This window comes from Schistocerca nitens, chromosome 7 (genome assembly GCF_023898315.1).
Source record: "Schistocerca nitens isolate TAMUIC-IGC-003100 chromosome 7, iqSchNite1.1, whole genome shotgun sequence".
In the NCBI taxonomy this organism is placed as follows: domain Eukaryota; kingdom Metazoa; phylum Arthropoda; class Insecta; order Orthoptera; family Acrididae; genus Schistocerca; species Schistocerca nitens.
The window spans coordinates 149,477,926-149,486,444 of NC_064620.1; the positions used below are offsets into that span (position 1 = coordinate 149,477,926).

The following is an 8,519-nucleotide window of genomic DNA, read 5'->3' on the forward strand; positions in this document are numbered from 1 at the left end:
CGCCGATAGAAAACATGTGGTCCATGGTTGCTCAACGAGTGACCCAGATTACATCCCCAGCTACCACACCAGATGATCTTTGGCAACGTGTGGAAGCTGCTTGGGCTGCTGTACCCCAGGAACACATCCAACGTCTCTTTGACTCAATGCCGAGACGTGTGGCAGCGGTGATCTCCAACAATGGCGGCTACTCTGGCTACTGATTCTGGCAGGAACCACATGTCACAGACGTCTGTAAACGTAATCATTTGATACTTGGTCAACATGTTATCTACAAAATAAATTGTGTTGCGCTACCTCTTGTCTTTCTTGGTGTTGCATTTACGGTGCCCAGCAGTGTATCTTAATAAAACGTCTTCGAATATAGCATTGTTTTGGCTTATGATACGTATAGTACAATAAGTGCAAATGTAAGCAAAGTTAATGTGCTGTTTATTGCTTCATCTTACAGTGTGAGTTCTTCAGAGTAGGTTGATTGATTCACACTGAATGAAGGAATATGACAATTTTTTTGCATATCTTTCTCAAAAACTCATCCACTTCATTTATATGTTTGAGAAGGTGTAAAATATTTGCCTGCCCCTTTAATCTAAAACTCATCAAGATTAATTTGCTGTCTGAATTTCTTCTTGTCAGCTGTATTAGATAGAGACCTACTACCTAATAGTGACTTATGAAAAGTTGTGCCAGACTGGGACTCAAACCCAGATTTCCCGCTTTTTGTGAGTGGTTGCCCTAAACAGTTCAGCTGCCCAAGCACACTCCCCTGACTGACCCAAACCTCCATCCTTATATCGGTGTCCATTAAATGTATCACCTTATGCAACATTACTTGGACTTCTGCAGTAGGGTGAATGAGAGAATTAGAAATTGAAACCGATGTTGTTATCGACATGTACCTGCCTAGACTTGTAATACTTACTTGTATGTCTGAAAGAATAGACACAGTTGACTAGCCACAGCTGTACAAAATACAGTGCACTATTCTAAGCCACATCTGAGTACTCACAGATGTGGGCTACTGATGCTGCTGCTACTACCCATCCAGTAGACACCATCCCGAATACATATTTGAAAAATCTCAAATATTTGTGTTTTTCAATTATTTCTGTAGCCTATTTCCATAGATGGCCAACTCCATTTTTTTACAATTTGAGATAATAACAGATTTCAAGAGTGAATAGTGTAGGGAATCCAATACTTGTAGTCTATAATGATAAAAATGGGCAGAAGCATTTTAAGATCATTTTTAAACATTTGTCTCGGTTACAAAATCAGCATAATGGTAAGACATAGATTGGTAAGACAGAGATTTAGGAACCAGGTTTTAAATTGTAAGACATTTCCAGGGGCAGATGTGGACTCTGACCACAATCTATTGGTTATGAACTGTAGATTAAAACTGAAGAAACTGCAAAAAGGTGGGAATTTAAAGTGATGGGACCTGGATAAACTGAAAGAACCAGAGGTTGTACAGAGTTTCAAGAAGAGCATAAGGGAACAATTGACAGGAATGGGGGAAAGAAATACAGTAGAAGAAGAATGGGTAGCTTTGAGAGATGAAATAGTGAAGGCAGCAGAGGATCAAGTAGGTAAAAAGACGAGGGCTAGTAGAAATCCTTGGGTAACAGAAGAAATACTGAATTTAATTGATGAAAGGAGAAAATATAAAAATGCAGTAAATGAAGCAGGCAAAAAGGAATACAAACGTCTCAAAAACAAGATCGACAGGAAGTGCAAAATGGCTAAGCAGGGATGGCCAGAGGACAAATGTAAGGATGTAGAGGGTTATCTCACTAGGGGTAAGATAGATACTGCCTCCAGGAAAATTAAAGAGACCTTTGGAGAACAGAGAACCACTTGTATTAATATCAAGAGCACAGATGGAAACTCAGTTCTAAGCAAAGAAGGGAAAGCAGAAAGGTGGAGGGAGTATATAGAGGGCAATGTACTTGAGGACAATATTATGGAAATGGAAGAGGATGTAGATGAAGATGAAATGGGAGATACGATACTGCGTGAAGAGTTTGACAGAGCACTGAAAGACCTGAGTCGAAACAAGGCCCCGGGAGTAGGCAACATTCCATTAGAACTACTGACGGCCTTGGGAGAGCCAGTCCTGACAAAACTCTACCATCTGGTGAGCAAGATGTATGAGACAGGCGAAATACCCTCAGATTTCAAGAAGAATATAATTCCGATCCCAAAGAAAGCAGGTGCTGACAGATGTGAAAATTACCGAACAATCAGTTTAATAAGTCATGGATGCAAAATACTAACGCGTATTCTCTACAGACGAATGGAAAAACTGGTAGAAGCTGACCTCCGGGAAGATCAGTTTGGATTCCGTAGAAATGTTGGAACACGTGAGGCAATACTAACCTTACGACTTATCTTAGAAGCTAGATTAAGGAAAGACAAACCTACGTTTCTAGCATTTGTAGACATAGAGAAAGCTTTTGACAATGTTGACTGGAATACTCTCTTTCAAATTCTGAAGGTGGCAGGGGTAAAATACAGGGAGTGAAAGGCTGATAACAATTTGTACAGAAACCAGATGGCAATTATAAGAGTTGAGGGGCATGAAAGGGAAGCAGTGGTTGGGAAGGGAGTGAGACAGGGTTGTAGCTTATCCCCGATGTTATTCAATCTGTATATTGAGCAAGCAGTGAAGGAAACAAAAGAAAAATTCGGAGTAGGTATTAAAATCCATGGAGAAGAAATAAAAACTTTGAGGTTCGCTGATGACATTGTAATTCTGTCAGACACAGCAAAGGACTTGGAAGAGCAATTGAACGGAATGGAAGTGTCATGAAAGGAGGGTATAAGATGAACATCAACAAAAGCAAAACGAGGATAATGGAATGTAGTCGAATTAAGTCAGGTGATGCTGAGGGGATTAGATTAGGAAATGAGACACTTAAAAGTAGTAAAGGAGTTTTGCTATTTGGGGAGCAAAGTAACTGATGATGGTCGAAGTAGAGAGGATATCAAATGTAGACTGGCAATGGCAAGGAAAGCGTTTCTGAAGAAGAGAAATTTGTTAACATCGAGTATAGATTTAAGTGTCAGGAAGTCGTTTCTGAAAGTATTTGTATGGAGTGTAGCCCTGTATGGAAGTGAAACATGGGCGATAAATAGTTTGGACAAGAAGAGAATAGAAGCTTTCAAAATGTGGTGCTACAGAAGAATGCTGAAGATCAGATGGGTAGATCATATAATTAATGAGGATGTATTGAATAGGATTGGGGAGAAGAGAAGTTTGTGGCACAACTTAACTAGAAGAAGGGATCGGTTGGTAGGACATGTTCTGAGGCATCAAGGGAACACCAATTTAGTATTGGAGGGCAGCGTGGAGGGTAAAAATCGTAGAGGGAGACCAAGAGATGAATACACTAAACAGATTCAGAAGGATGTAGGTTGCAGTAGGTACTGGGAGATGAAGAAGCTTGCACAGGATAGAGTAGCATGGAGAGCTGCATCAAACCAGTCTCAGGACTGAAGACCACAACAACAACAACAACAACAACAACAACAACAAAATCAGCCAAGCATAAAATATGTTGCTGACAAAAACAGCCACCTCCACTAGGCACCAATCACAAGGCTTAGTTCTACCGTGTGACCTCACAAGTTCATGACATTTTTAGAGACATATTGATGACCAGTGTATTCTGCATCTATCTGCAACAAACTGAAAACAGAATTATGATACACAAAACTTTGGCATCAGGATTTTTTCGTGTCGTAAAGAAATTAGATGATAAGGTAGCTGTAATGTCATATGATACACAAAAAATATACCATTTCCAGAGATTCCAGATCAAAGCACATAATATTCAAGGCTGCTGTATTACTAAGCAGTATTAGTAAGCATGGAACCATAAGGATTGGGCCAATCCAAGATTTAACAAGTCAAAAAGTCAGTTCTGACCAAGAAACCAAAGTCAGTACATGTCAGTGGTGAACAAAACTATAACTTTCAAACTGAGCAATCTTTGTGTGTCATGAAAGCAGAGGAAAAACCAATAGACACTGACCCTAAAGAACTTAAGATTGGAGTAAAAGTAAGTGTGTCTAGGATACAAGACATGCAAGCATTACTAGCAAAACACTATGGTGAGAAGTAGAATGAGATTGGAAATGTTAAGTGGTATGAAGAAGTAATGAACAACAGTAGTTTATTGCCTGACAATCCACTACCTAAATGTATGTGTTTGAATGAATCGCCTATTGAAGGACATGAAATTGAAGTAAATCAACTCATTTTACTGGACAGTTAAGATGTTATTTTTCAGACTTTACAATATGTGACCAATTTTGTATCATTAAAATTATGTTTCCATACAGTTTGTCTTTTAGTTATTTAACCTGAAGCCTGGTACATCAGTCACACATGATTATTACTGACAAAGCCCGCACCACCAGACATTGAGTGAAGAATGCGGCCTTATCTGATTGTTGGTTACAAACCCAGCAATCTCCATATTTGACGTAAGCTATACTAGGTTTAGATCTACTATCCAATAGTGACATGTAAATTTGTGGTGGACCAGGACTCAAACCCGCGTTTCCCGCTTATTGTGAGTGCTCGCCTTAACCGCTTTGGCTATCTGTGCACACTCCATGGACCGACGCAAACCTCCATATTTCACACTGTCTACGTTCTTACATCATAGTCCACTAAATTCATCACCTAATGCTCAAAATTTTACTTGATTTCCTGCAATAGGAAAAAATGAGACGAGGAATCAAGACCAATGTTGTTGTTGTTGTTGTATGCCTACATAGGCTTGTAATACATGCTTGCAGTGAATTAGTTTTGAACAATTTCGCACAGCTGTGCATGATCAACAGTGTCTGTTCTTTCAGGCATGCATGAAACTAAAAATCATCCTTGCACAAATTCTATACTGATTCAGTGCTGTTGAATATGTCACTCCTGCAAGCCACATGGGCTGCTGCTAGAGTGAGATTGTTAGTCACAAATCAAAGTAATGATGTTGCATTTGTCTAGGTCCATCTGCTTTATTTGTGTGTGTCACTATATTGTGAATCTGAGGAAACTGCTTGAAAAACTGTCTATATACTTTGCCCAGTACAGTCAGTAGGCAAAAGTATCTGTCACTACATTGTGTTGGTTCAGTGTGTCTGGTGATTTGTTGGAGATTACAAGCAGTCAACTTTTCTAATTGTTAATTTTTATTGTAGTGAAATGAACATTTTGGTCTGTGACAGTACAACTGCATTTGTGCTAATGAGTTAATCGACATTACGAGGAAGCCCAACAGATATATGTTTTCCCGTGTTAGGCTGGGGGAGGTACTTTCTTATTGAGACCAACTGGGTTGGCATTACAGGTGAAGATAAATGTAGGAAATTGTCCAAAGCCAAAAGCAATGACATTTTGTGGCCAAACAAGAGATTCCTTTTAAACTGTTAGTGTTAGACATCAAATGTATGTTACTGACCATCTTGCAAAAAAATGAGCCATTGCTTGAAAAGTGTTCCAATTTAATCACAACTTCAGACATGTAGTAATTATTGTTTAGTCATTTCTCCACAGTGATTTGTAAAAATTCTGAGTCTGTCCCTGCACAACTGATCTGAGGATCACACTTAACTGAGGCTGCAGTCACTGATGCAGTCTACAAGTAAACACTGTGCATAGCAAAGCGTTGGTGCTATTGTTTCTGATTCCTCTTAAGCCTGACAAATGAAATGCAGTCAGGCATGCCCTCTGTTTTAAGCATTAAGTCTTCAACTGCCATATTTGTCATGATTCCAATGGCCATTAGAATCAGCTTCTGTAGTTCTGATTAAATGTTACACTTATAAAGTATTATCACAACTCATCAAATAGCTCCCCATAATGAAACAAAATATTGTGCCATCTTCTGATCAAAAATTGTGAATGTAAAATTCATGTAGTTTTTACCAGGTGTCCCTATGTTCACGAAAATCTTATTCATGACCAAGCAAATAAGTTGACTGTATTTTGCCCTTCCAACCTTGCAGCTCTGGAAGCTGTTTATTGTCGCAAACTTATGATCAAATTAAGTAATATATCAGTTAATGTGAATGGTTACTTTTACTGAGGAATCACTGAGAAACTTCTGAAGAAGGAACTAACAGTTCCAACAGCTTGGGTAATTCTTTTGTGTGCCTCAAGGCAGTTCTTAGAATTTTTCCATCTCAAGGTAAGCACTGGCTAGCCATTATGTACTTTAATTTTATATTTTTTTTTTTCCATGTGAATTTTCCTTTGGTGCAATAATGAGCATTGCCATATAGTTTCATTTTTCCTCACTCTATTTCAGTATATATATATATATATATATATATATATATATATATATATATATATATATATATATATATATATATATAGGGGGGCTAGGTGTATTTAATTATGTTGTTCTGATTATAATAATTCCATATCTTAAGATTCTACACCAATCAAAAAGTTTTGCATCGCCTCGGTTCCAAGAGATCCGGAAACTGTACAGAAAATTGGAATAGAGATAAACATAAAAATTATTTGTGCCCTTTTTATTGCTCATGAAAACCACACACTGCATGTTGTACCACCATAAAGCAAGACCTTCAGAGTTGGTGGTCCAGATTGCTATACACATTGGTACCTCTGCTACTCAGTAGCACATCCTCTTACACCATGCATGCCTGTATTCGTCATGGCATACTATACTCAAGTTCATCAAGGCACTGTTGATCCAGATTGTCCCACTCCTCCGTGGTGATTCGGCATAGATACCTCAGAGCGGTTAGTGGGTCATGTCGTCCATAAACAGCGCTTTTCAATCTATCCCAGGCATGTTCAGTAGGGTTCATGTGTTGAGAACATGCTGGCCACTCTAGTCGAACGATGTCATTATCCTGCAGGAAGTCATTCATAAGATGTGCATGATGGGGGCATGAATTGTTGTCCACGAAGATGAATGCCCCACGAACATGCTGCCAATATGGTTGCACTATCGCTCAGAGGATGGTATTCACGTATCGTACAGCCATTATGGCAGCTTCCATGACCACCAGCAGGGTACGTTGGCCCCACATAATGCCCCCCCCCCCCCCAGACAGCAAGGAACCTCTACCTTGCTGCACTTGCTGGACAGTGTGTCTAAGGCTTTCAGCCTGGCTGGGTAGCCTACAAACATGTCTCCTATGATTGTCTGGTTGAAGGCATATGCAACACTATTATGTGAAGAGAACATGATGCCAATCCGAGCAGTCCATTCGGCATGTTGTTGGGCCCATCTATACTGTGCCTGCATGATGTCATGGTTGTGAAGATGGACCTCGTCATGGACATTGGGAGTGAAGCTGCGCATCATGCAGCATATTGCACACAGTTTGAGTCGTAACATGACGCCCTGTGGCTGCACGAAAAGCATTATTCAACATGGTGGCGTTGCTGTCAGGGTTCCTTTGAGCCATAATATGTAGGTAGTGGTTGTATACTGCAGTAGTAGCCCTTGGGCGGCCTGAGCGAGGCATGTCATCGACAGTTCGTGTCTCTCTGTATCTCCTCCATGTCCGAACAACATCGCTTCGGTTCACTCCGAGATGCCTGGACACTTCCCTTCTTGAGAGCCCTTCCTGGCACAAAGTAACAGTGAAGATGTTATTGAGCCGTGGTATGGACTGTCTAGGCATGGTTGAACTACAGACAACACGAGCCGCGTACCTCCTTCCTGATGGAAGGTGCTGCTCATGCAAGGTTGTTTACACCTTTGGGTGGGTTTAGTGACATCTCAGAACAGTCAAAGGGACTGTGTCTGTGATTCAATATCCACAATCAACGACTATCTTCAGGTGTTCTGGGAACCGGGCTGATGCAAAACTTCTTTTGATGTGTGTGTTATCACTTATATTGAAAACAACTATTCTGATTTTCAGGTGTTCCTACCTAGTGGAGAAAATGAGAAGAAAATTGAGAGAACCTGTGAAATATTTGTTACGATCACAGAAAATGTGTTTATTAACACAAATTTTGTATGTAATTTATACGTGTGAATAAACAAATACTGTACATACAAAACATACATTATCTGTTTTACATTCACTGTGCCTGGAATTTATTTCTGATACATTGTTGAAAACACATATATTTTTATTTTAGCCATAATTGGAACAGTGCACAAAAGATGAATTGTGTAGGATCTGCTTGGTTTTCTATAAAAAGCATTAAACTTTGTTAATATTTGTGTCACTGATAGTCAATCTCACATAGCAGCCATTTCTTTTGTCTAAAGCTCATATATGCACACTCGTTTTCAGATTCCTCAGTTGTCGTTCATAGTAAGATCAACAGAGCATTGTTAGTTTTTGATGTCCTCAAGAATATAAGCTTCTATGTGGAGCATAGATTGAATAAGTAGATACGAGTTCCAATCAGAAGATACATGTAGATAATTTTTTTGTCATTAATTTATCATCAGAAGCAGCAATATAATGGATGGATTTGCATTTCAAATATAACATAAATTATAAGCAGA

General features: G+C 39.3%; 1 protein-coding gene across 1 annotated transcript in view; it reads left to right on the top strand.

Moving 5' to 3' along the window:
• Positions 1 to 8,066, top strand: part of LOC126195258 (RNA-binding protein 42-like) — a 358,082-nt gene extending 350,016 nt beyond the window's left edge. The window contains exon 7 of the mRNA XM_049933783.1: positions 7,921 to 8,066. The gene's annotated coding sequence lies outside the window, so the exon portion shown is untranslated. The remainder of the gene's footprint in view (positions 1 to 7,920) is intronic.
• Positions 8,067 to 8,519: the final 453 nt, after the last annotated feature.